The 10,484-nt window shown below is 61.5% G+C and overlaps 1 long non-coding RNA gene across 1 annotated transcript; it reads left to right on the forward strand.

Annotated features, from left to right (window-relative positions):
* Nucleotides 1-4,419: 4,419 nt before the first annotated feature.
* Nucleotides 4,420-9,989, forward strand: LOC135363077 (uncharacterized). Its single transcript, XR_010408799.1, has 3 exons — nucleotides 4,420-4,509; nucleotides 8,357-8,538; nucleotides 9,934-9,989. It is a non-coding gene; the product is annotated as an uncharacterized LOC135363077 (long non-coding RNA).
* Nucleotides 9,990-10,484: the final 495 nt, after the last annotated feature.

Below are 10,484 nucleotides of genomic sequence, written 5' to 3' on the forward strand. Positions count from 1 at the left end.
GGGTCCTGCAGGGAGCTTTGAACCCAGTCATGGTCATTTTAGGAAGCCCCTTGATCCTCCAGAGAGAGGTGGAACCATCTAGTAGCATGGAGGTTAGGCTGGGTGAGCTAGGTTAGTTTAGGCCCCTTACCTTGCCAGCTGGGTTCCACTTCCGAAAGCCAGAGTTGGGGCCTTCTTTGCCCCTCCTTCACCACTGTGGGCCTGTTCAGGATGAAAGAAGTCAGGGGTGAGTCAAGGGTGGTCCTGCAGTAGGGAAGGGAGGCCCCCTCCACAGGCTACGTGGTACCTTCTCAGATCTAGAGATAAACTTCACTAGCCTTCCCTCCCCAAACCTCAGTTTACAGGTCAGGGGTTAGGAGGCCTAAGGGTCAGTGAATAGGTGCAGGCAAACATGAGAAGACCTGAGTGGAGGGGACCATCTCTTGAAAGCAGTGTCAGGGCTGTAGCCAGACAGTTGGCCTCACGCTGAGCCCTGATAACCTCTCCACACTGTGCCATGACCACAGCGTAGCATGATGGCTCCTCTGTGGGCCTTGGCTCTTGGGCAGGAACAGCCTCCTGCATCCATTAGACATGGAGGCAGCACCCCTGAGAGGAAGACGCGGACCACAGAAGGTGAGTGTGCACCTAGGGTCAGGCATGTGCAGGTGTCCAGTTTGCACGGAGGGCAACCGGGCTGAGGGTGGCACACCATAGAGGACCACTCACTTTCACACCCACATTCACACCTGGCCCCTTAAATCCCAGCAGGCAGATGTACAAAGAGTAGAGCAGAAGGGGGATACAGAGGTTTGGGTGCATAGGTTCCCAGACACGTTCCTGGTCTCAGCCCAGACCTTGCTCCCCAAGTCAGTCTTGGGGCTGGCTGGTGCCTCAGTTGCAGATGATCTTGGCAGTGTGCATCAGCAAGGGAGAGCAGAGCAGGAGCCAGGGGTCAGGCTCATGCCCAGCTGGTGCAGGTGCCTGGGAGGAGGTGGGTGAGGGTGGGGTGCTCCCTCACTTCCATCACTCCCTTGCACAAGGTGCTCATGCAAGCACGCCTGTGGTCCAGCTCAACCCCCCAGAGCCTGGTCAGAGAGATGCCCACAAAAATGCCATGCCAAATGCATCTCAGTGGGGGTCTAGGCGCTGGGATGGGATCTGAGGCTACTTTCTAGCTTGTTCAGAATAACACATCAGAGAAAGACAAACCTGTCTCATCAGCTATTAGTAGGTTTCTGTTTCTCTTCCTAATGCTTCTACTGCAAGGCCGGCATGCTGGGCTGCTGGCCTGCAGGGAGATGGGAGTTGAACACCAAGGGACAAGCCACCCTCATGCCAGGACTGGGCCAAGGCTGACCTGCTTCCTCAAGGCACCAAAGTGGACATGAGTGTAGAGGGTTCCTCTTCCCCAGACTGGCTCATACTAGGGAACAGAAATGTGCTCAAGTGTGCAATCTCGCACTCATCGGCCCCTCATCCTCCCCACATCTTCCATCCCTCAACCAGACTGCGTCTAGCCCACCTTCCTGCCCCACAGCATGGCTCAGATATTGTTTGTCCTGGAGTCAGAGAGCCTGGATTTAAAACAGCTGTATGACATCAGGAGAGTTACTTGACCTCTCTGTGTCTCACCCTCCTCATCTATAAAATGAGAATAATGAGGAAAACTCATATTGAGACGATCAAGTGAACTAAGGCATGTAAAGTGCAGAGTAGTAAGGCGGCGGTAATTGACAGCATCGTTGTCCTGTTGTTCACAGAACATGAAACCTCCCCAACACATTTGCAGAGGCCACACACCACAAACCCACAGCCACACAACCTGCAGATGCAGAGGAGACCACCCACGCCCGACACTGATGCCCACCACCCACCGCCGCTGTGAAAACACTCCTACCCAGAACCGCCAGGCCAGCGGGCCGCTCCTAATCACAGGTCCCTCCTGCGCCAGGAGCCCACTCTCGGTCCTGGGCCCGCCCACTCCCCAAGTGTAGTCCGGGGCTCCCAGCTGCGCCCCATGACTCCCTCAATGATGGCGCGGTCGGTGCGCGCAGCTTCTCGCTAGCGTACGCTCCTTCGCACACCCTCGCGCACTTGGAAATAGGGCAGGGGCGCAGCCCTGTCCCACCGCCCCCGCCGCCAGCCGTGTGAGCCCAGTCGGCCGTCACGCACCCCCTGCTGGAGCCCGCGCCCGCCCGCCCGCCGAGCCCGGGCCATTTAAATGGGCCAAGTTGTGGCGGCGGCGGCGGTGGCGGCGGGAGTCTCCCAAGTCCCTGCCGGGCGGGCGCGCCCCAGTGTACGCGGGTGCGCAGCCGGGGCGCCGGGGCGGCGAGGTGGGGCTGGGGCCTGGGACCCCCGGGCGGGGCGGGGCGCAGGGCCAGAGACTTCTGGACTCCACTGCCCGGCTGGGCCCTGCGGGCGGACCAGCGAGCGGGGCCGCCCCAGGGGGCGCGGGCGCAGGTGGCCCAGGGTCCTGTGGAGCCCTGGGGCCCCGGGGCTGCGGCGCTCGGCAGGTCGATAGGGGATCGAGAGGAGCTCCCGCAGCACCATGTCTCGGGCAGCCAAGGCCCCGGCAGCCGGCCGAGAAGCGGCCCGTGGTGGCCCGGCGGGCGGCACGGCCGCAGGTGCCGGGGCGCAGTAGCGGGTAGGGCGGGCGCGCCGCCGGGAGACTCCCGGGCCCCCCGCCCTCGAGACCCAACGCCAGCCCAGGCCCGAGCAAGTGGCGCCGGCGGCGGAGAGCCAGGCTACAAGGCCACAGGCCCGTCACGCCAGCGGTCAAGAAGGAGCTCCCAGGCCGCGAAGACCTGGCCCTGGCTCTGGCCACCTTCCATCCGACCCTGGCCACACTGCCACTGCCGCCGCTCCCAGGCTACCCGACACCGCTGCCGGCCGTGGCCACCCTGCCCCCGGCCGCCTCGCTACCCGCCGCGACCGCTGGCTACGAGGCGCTGTGGGCTCCACCACTCCGCTCCCCGCGCGCCTACCTGAGCCTGCACGAGGCCGCCCCGCACCTCCACCTGCCCCGGGGCCCTCTGGCCCCCGAACGCGTCTCAGCCACTGCGGCCGCGGCCCCGATTTCCAGCCGCTGCTGGACAACGGCGAGCTGGGCATCGAGGTGGAGCGCGGCGCCAATCGCGCGCTGCTCTCCGTGCGCAAACTGGGTGGGGGTAGGGGTGAACTGATCAGCCAAGGCAGCAAGGGTCCGTCCATCCGCCACCGCGGCGAGTGGCTCACACCCAACGAGTTCCAGTTCGTCAGCGGCCGAGAGACGGCCAAGGACTGGAGGCGCAGCATCCGCCACAAAGGTGCGGCCGCGGTGGGGGCGCAGGCCGCTACGGTCCCTCCCCTCTGCTCCCCGAGGACCCCTGGGTCCGGACCCCCTCATTCTGCCACCTGGGAGACTCCATCTCCGCCCGGAGAGGGCGCTGCGACTCTGGGGCTGCCGCGGGGACACTCCCCCCCCCACCGCCCCCAGCACGGTCGCCTTGGTGGACCCGAGCAGAGCGCCCTCGGCCTCCACCGCCACCTCAGCTTGAGCCGCGGTGCTCTGGGCTCCCGGCTGCACACGAGCCGGCCCCTCCTCCCACTCGGAAGGTCTTTGCGGGATTCCTGGGCTGTGTGGCCCAGGGGAAGTTTAGGGGAACTCGGGAGACGGCGGGAGGCCGGCTGGGCGGGACCCCACTTCCCTCCCGGGTCGGGGAGCCACCAGGTTCCAGCGGGAGTAGAGGGGCCCACGGGCGGCCGGGGTGCGGGTGCGAGTTGCTGGAAGGCAAGGGAAGGTGTAGGGGTGTCGTAGGCAGGTGGGGGCCGCGGGGGCGCGCGTCGGGGCGGGGGCGCGCGCGGAGCTGGACCGGCGGCGGGGCTGGGAGCAGCCTGCTCAGAGCATTCAGGAGTCTGGCTCCGAGGGCGCGTGGCGAGGGCGCCGGAGCAGGCAAACGGGGGGAAGCGCAGCGAGCGACAGGGGCGGGGGTGGGGGATCTTAGAAAGTTGGGGACCCCGTCGCGCTGGGCTTTGAGGCTCCCGGCTCTGCTGTGGCCGCCCTCCTCCCGCTGAGGGCTCAGACACAGCCCTGGTCCTCACCTGCGCGCAGGCTCTACCTTCGTGAACCCTGTTCCCAGTTCCCCCGGACCGGCTTGGAGAGAGGGTAGAGAGCGGGAGGAGGGACGCAGGGGGCGGGGAGGAGGCCGCCCTTGGTCAGGGGACGTCGCTTGCCGGGATCTTGAGTTTCTGAGCCCCGCAGATCCCCGCGGCGTCCGCGAGGGTGTGGTGGGCGGCAGGGCCAGGGAGCGGGTTCAGAAGTTGGATGTTCCTACACGTGCCAGGAGGGGGAACCGGCCTTGCAGCTTACTGCGCCCCGAAAGCGCACCCGTGCGTGCCGGCTCTACCTGTGCCCCAGCCCTGCTCTCTCACCGGTCCTGCCTCGGCTCTCCTCACAGGAAAAGTCTGAAGACGCTTATGTCCAAGGGGATTCTGCAGGTGCACCCTCCGATCTGCGACTGTCCGGGCTGTCGAATATCCTCCCCGGTGGTGAGATGTGGGAGAAAAGTTGGGGCTTTGGGTCTTCCTTCTCCCCTGTGGAGCGTGTGCCTGTTTTCTAGGATGCAGAGTCCTAACCTCAACCCTGCCAGTGTGCAGGAGTGAGCCCCCGCAGGGGCAAATAGGGGAGACTTTGCTTTGGGTGGGAATCCTGGGGCAGCCCTCCGCTCTTTGGATGCAGGACCTGACCATTCCCTATCTTGGAGCTGCTGCTTCTCAGGTCTTGGGGACAGCCTAGGCTGTAAAGGTCTCCTCCCTGGACAGTGCCATCCACCTGGGGCCTGGGACCCTGCCCTGTCACAGGTCTGGGGTGGGGGTGGGGGTGTCACTGTGTCAGCTGGCCTGGCTTGGGAGAGGGGCTGGTCCTAAGGTAACACTTGTTCTGGGATGTGACACTGTTGGCTGGCCTGGATGTACATTCTGGGGTGGTCACAGCTTGGAGGTGAGTAACATGTGTCTCTGGGATGCCAAAAGCTAGAACCCTGCTGGGCAAGGCCCTGGATGTCCAGGAGAGTCTGAGGATACAACCCAGTTGGGGGCAGAATCTGAGGAGTGTGGGCCTTTGGTGTCAAGATCTGGAGGTGGAGGCTGATGTGGGACCCCCAACCCAGTGTAGACATGTATTGACGCCCTCTTTGGCCTAGGGGAGCAGCAGAGATCGGGGTGCTGGGCCTGCCCCTGAAGCACAGTCTTCCACATCCTATGTCCTCCAGGCAGCCATAGTTGGAGGACTGATCTGAAGAAGAAATTGCATCTTGAGAGGAACCAATTTTGAGCTGCTCGGGGAGAGCCGGTTAGGGCCCTGGCTGCTGGTGGTGGTTGGGATTGTGCTGTTATTGCTGGCGTCTGCAGCCCCCCACACAGGAAGGGGTGAGAGAGGACCCAGGACACCACCTTCAGCTTCTTTACTTTGGACTGGAAGTAGGAAGGAGGAAGGGATGTTTTGGTTTCCTCATGGACCCTGGAGGCGGGGAAGCCACAAACACACCTGTGAATACAGACACCAGATCAGACACACAAGTTGGACAGGGGGACGAGGATACAGCCATGCCTCTCCTGTGTGCCTACCCCACACACCTGTCTGCCATGAGCTCGTGGTCAGAGTATGTGCGCACAGGCAGCCCACCTCTTACCTGCTACTACGGTACCTGCCTGGGGCAAGAAGCTGAGCTCCCGCTCCACTTAACGCACCTTTTCAAGCAGCTGGTACTGGAGAAGAGTCTTCTGGGCACCCTCAAGGCTAGCCTGGGGTTTCTGTTCGGCTTGGATGGTCCCAGCCTGTCTTAGCCCACCCTTCCAGAGGTCTCTCACACGAGTGTGGGGTTCAGGTGGCCTGAGCCCAGTATCAATTTCCCCGGGACATTGCTTGGATTGGAGAGGGGTGGGGAGGTCTGGCAGGGATGAGGCCACGACCTCGAACTGCCTACCTGTCTGGGGCTCCCGGGTACCTGTCCTGCATGAGGGATGCCTCAGATCTGGGCCTGCCTCTCCTGAACCTGGTCGCTCCCAGGCCCATCCCTGTACCCTTCCCTTAGGAAGGAGCTACACAGACCCCCTTGTCTTTCCAGCCCCCGCTTTCGCCACATAGAGATGGTCTTCCTCCATCCCCCACAGCCAGGCCTGAAGGTACATACACACCTCACAGCCACAGATACCCCAGGGGCACAATGTGGGTGTGCATATTTGGTGCAGGGATCGTGCAGACATGCAAGATGGCTTTCCTGTTCCCCTCCTTGTGTTCTGAGGCGCCAATCGTTGACTAGCAACAGAGGTTTGTCACAGAGTTTTCAAATCTGTGCGCTGCTGAGCAGGGGTGAGTGGCTGAGGTCTTGGGTGTGCGTAGGAGGAAAGTATGCTCCCTGTCCTTGGTCGGGGTCAGGGCTGCCCATCCTGGTCCCTCTTCCTCAGCTCCCCTCCCACAGGAGCACCTCCAAGAGCCACCGCAGGCCAGCATAGCTGGTCTGGCCTCATCCCAAGTGGCGGTATTACTGCCCTCATTTTCCCCTCCTCCTCGCCCTACAGATGAGAAGCAGAGGGAAATGCATTTCCTTTTCTTCTTAAGAGAATAGTTCAATTAAAGCAGAAAGACAGGAGAGGAGGTCCTGGTGCTTGGGCCACAGGCTAGAGAAGGGCAGACCGGAGTGGGACTTCCCAGCAGTGCACACTTCAGACAGGCCAGCGGTTGTTGAAAACACTGCCCTTGGCGCCCAATAGCTGGACCAGACAGGCCCTCGCACCTGCGGCTCAACCACTCTCTGCTCTTGCTGTTAGAGCACAGGGCCAAGGCCGGGATCTCAGAAGGGGCCACAAAGCAGGCCATTTCATCTCTCAGGCCTACCCTCAGACTCCCACCCGGCCCCAGTGCTGTCCAGGGTCTCTCACTGAGTATGTTGCAGAGAGGAATACGGAGGGTGTCCCAAGTGGATTCATAAGGGCAAGTATGGGGGAGACTGTGGCTCGCGGTGGGGGGCCTGGAGAGGGGGGCAGTTGTGGTCCCCAGACCAAGCAAGGGGAGAAGACTAGGGCCCCCTGACCCTGTTGGGGCCACTGACCAAATCTGGAGCTGGGGTGGGCTGGGTCTGAAGGGATGGTCCCTTATTCTGGAGGGCAGGACGATGGTGGCTGCTTAGCAGTCCTTCAGGTCCAGGATGACACGGGTCCAGGGTGAGGCGAGACCCTCCTCCACACTTTCCTCCTCAAGCTCGGGGGTATGATGGCATTGTCCTTGCAACAGGAAAGAGGATGTCCGAGGGTCCCCAGGTGACTGAAGAGATGAGAGAGAATTAGATAATCCCAAGGTCCCTGCCACCCCCCTGAAACAGCAACCCCTTATTAAATAAGAAAAGGGTTCCTGCCCACCCGAAAATAATCAGTAACTTTTCTTCTTCCACTGGGGCAGCAGGACCTAAGGACACTGTAGGGAGCCTTGGTGTATAGTGACCTTGTATAGTGTGCTCTGAGCACGGACAAGCTCGGTGTGGAGTACCCTCCATGTCTGTGCACAGGACATGCCTTCCTGCTCTGATCTCCCAGCACACAGCACACACATGAGCTCCACATCCTCACAACATGGGTGTAGGGAGGGGAGAAGGAGGTGCTGTGGAAGAAATGGAATCTCTGTTTCTGACCCAGAGGGTAGGCTCACTAGGGGCCCATGGGACACAGGGTCTAGGTTGGTAAGGGCTCCCCATCAAGTGACCTGTGAACCCCGGGCCTGCAGTTTGCAAGGGGTCAGCAGGATCAGGCCCCAGACTCAGGCTCCAAACAACACTGAACTGGACCCTGCGTGGCACTAGCAGAATAGAAGACAGGACTTGGCGGTGGCTGGGGGTTCATGCAGGAGCTTGTGGGACGGTCCAGCAGACACAAGCACACAGAGGTACCTGCACGTTGAACACGTGGCAGAATGCAGACATGCTGTGTTGTGCACACGTGGTCCCTGGGGCTCCCTGGGGCCGAGAAAGCTGGGGTCTGCCTCCAGGTGGGCACCCCCACACTCCGGCTAGAGTGCAGAGTCTGGACGAGGCAGTGTCACGAGGAGCCTGGCCAGGGCCTACAGCCCTTCACTGCACCCCGCTCCCCGGTAGCAGACCCGGGCCTCATCTTTCTGCTCTTGTCTTCAGCTCCAGCCACTGGGACCCATGTGGACCCTCGGGCCTGTCCTGTGGGCTAGAAGCCCTGTAGCGGGGCCAGGGATGGTGCCTATTTGATCTTAGCAGCTGCTCTGAGGGCTTCCGTCACCTGCACCCTGCCTGAGGCTTGGGCCTGGAGTGCACAGCTCCCAGGACCCTGAGGGTCCTGGCTCAGCCTAACCTTCCTCTCTTCCCTCCCTGCCCAGAACCGGGGGCGGCTGGCAGACAAGAGGACAGTTGCCCTGCCCACTGCACGGGTCCTAAAGAAGGAGCTGACCCCCAGCTTCTCGTCCCGTGATGGTGACAGCGATGGGAGTGGCCCAGCCTGTGGGCGGCAACCAGGCTTGAAACAGGGGGACACCCCACATGTCCCTCTCATGAGGAGAAGGTACTTTTACTGGGGGCCAGGCTCGGGGGAGGCACCCGGGCTCTGGTCGGGACATCAAGACTGGTGTCTCCAGGTAGCTGAAGGCCAGGCCAGGGCGAGGACCCTTTGCCCTGGGGACAGGGCCCAGGTTGAGCTTGTCATGTCTTGGTATCTGCCGAAGCTGGAACAGCCTGAACCCCTGACGCCACAAGACCATAGTGAGAAACTACACTGCCCCCACTTGGAGGGAGGGGGTCGACGAGGTTCCATGTGGGGAAGGAAGGAGGCTCTAGGAAGGGCCAGGGGCTCTCGGAGGAGGGCAGTCAGGGAGACCCAGCAAGGGAGGGCCTGATACCAACACGGCCAGGCGGAGAGAAAGGAGCTGAGCAGCCCCCTTCCTGGAGCTGTCCCTGAAACTCTCAGGCTCATTCTCCTTGGCAGGAGGCAGCTTTCCTGGCTACCCACTGTCCCTTCCCGGCTCGGGGCCACTCTTCCTGACTTCCCACCATCTCCTCTCCTGGCAGAGACACCTCCCACTGTCCACTCACCTCTTCATGCCTCCATCTATCTGTCGTCGGTCCATTCATTTGTCTGTCCATCCAGCACATGTTACTCACCCCCAGAGTTTCTAGGCCTTTTCTCTTCCCACCTAGTCTTTCAACGTGTTCCAACATCTCCTGCCCTAAAATAACCCTCCCAAACCCCCAACACCCCCACTTCCCAGCCCTCCTACCCACGCTTGCTAAGGTGACACACCCACACAGGCTTCCAACCACCATCCCTCAGCCTGAGGGTCTTTCTGGGAACACGGCTATGAGTGAGGGGACAGGCAGAGGGCAGAGCTGTTTCCTTACTTGACCTCTCGTTTTGGCATCCCTCCTACCTACAAGTGCGGTGGTTGCTTTCAGGAGGCAGACTGGTAGCAGCTGGGACCCAGGAAGCTGCACCCACCTGGGCTGACTCTGGACCATCGGTGCCGGCAGCGGCCATGGGGCTTGCTCCCTGACCTGTTCCAGCCTGGCTGGAGCAGCTCTAGCAACTAGGAATTTGGTTCAGTTGCATGGCTGATCGCAGAAGAGGCTGCAGCTCCCCTCCCCACCCCCGCCCTCAGCACAATGTGGCAGCTCTCCTGGGTTCGCTGCAACAAGAAGGACAGGTGTGGCAGCCTCATTTCTGTCCTTCCCAATTCCTTTGTCTGGTGAGACCAGGAGTCGGCTCCTACCCCACGGCCCTATCCTGGTGGCAGCCACTGGCTGGTTGAGCTGGTACCAGATAGCACTGGAGACAAATCCGAGCCAACCCAGTTCCCTTGGGGCCAGCGCTCTGGGGAAGATGAGGGCTATGCCATACACACACCCTGCTGTTCAGGTACCAGATCCTGGAGGCCACTTTGACCCTCCGCTTCTTTCCTTGCAGAGTCCACACCCACTGGGACGTGAACATCTCCTTCCGAGAGACGTCCTGCAGGTAGGGTCTGGGCTTATCCCCACACATCGTGCGTGGGCAGGATGGAGCCTTGTTGCTCCATTTCCCGTGGGTCTGCTTCTAAATCTTTCCAGCCTCCCTCCCTTCGTCCCCTCCCTAGTCTGTGGTCTGTCGGTCGGTTTGTGCCCAGGCCCTAACAATAGCACAGGTGGGTTCTGGGCAGCCTAACCCTCCCACATGGGACTGACCATTTGAGTCAGTCTGCCCAAAGATGAGGCCACGACCTCCCCCTCCACCCTCCCAAAGACCCACCCAGAGATGAGGATGGTGATGTGTGCCTGGGGTCTCATAGGATGTAGAGACATTCACTAGGGAAAGAGGATGTCTGCAAAGATGTGGAAGAACAAGGGAAGGGGATGTGGGGCTGCGGGGGGCTGGCAGGTCTGGTCCAACTGAATGCTAAAGGACTTTGGATGCTGAGCCTGTAGTACACGGTGCTCCAGGCAGTGAGGAGCCACCCGAAGTTCTTGGGCAGAGGGGTG

Source organism: Mirounga angustirostris, unplaced genomic scaffold (genome assembly GCF_029215605.1).
Source record: "Mirounga angustirostris isolate CCGP_5_RB_7025 unplaced genomic scaffold, mMirAng1.0.hap1 SCAF_18, whole genome shotgun sequence".
Classification (NCBI taxonomy): Eukaryota; Metazoa; Chordata; class Mammalia; order Carnivora; family Phocidae; genus Mirounga; species Mirounga angustirostris.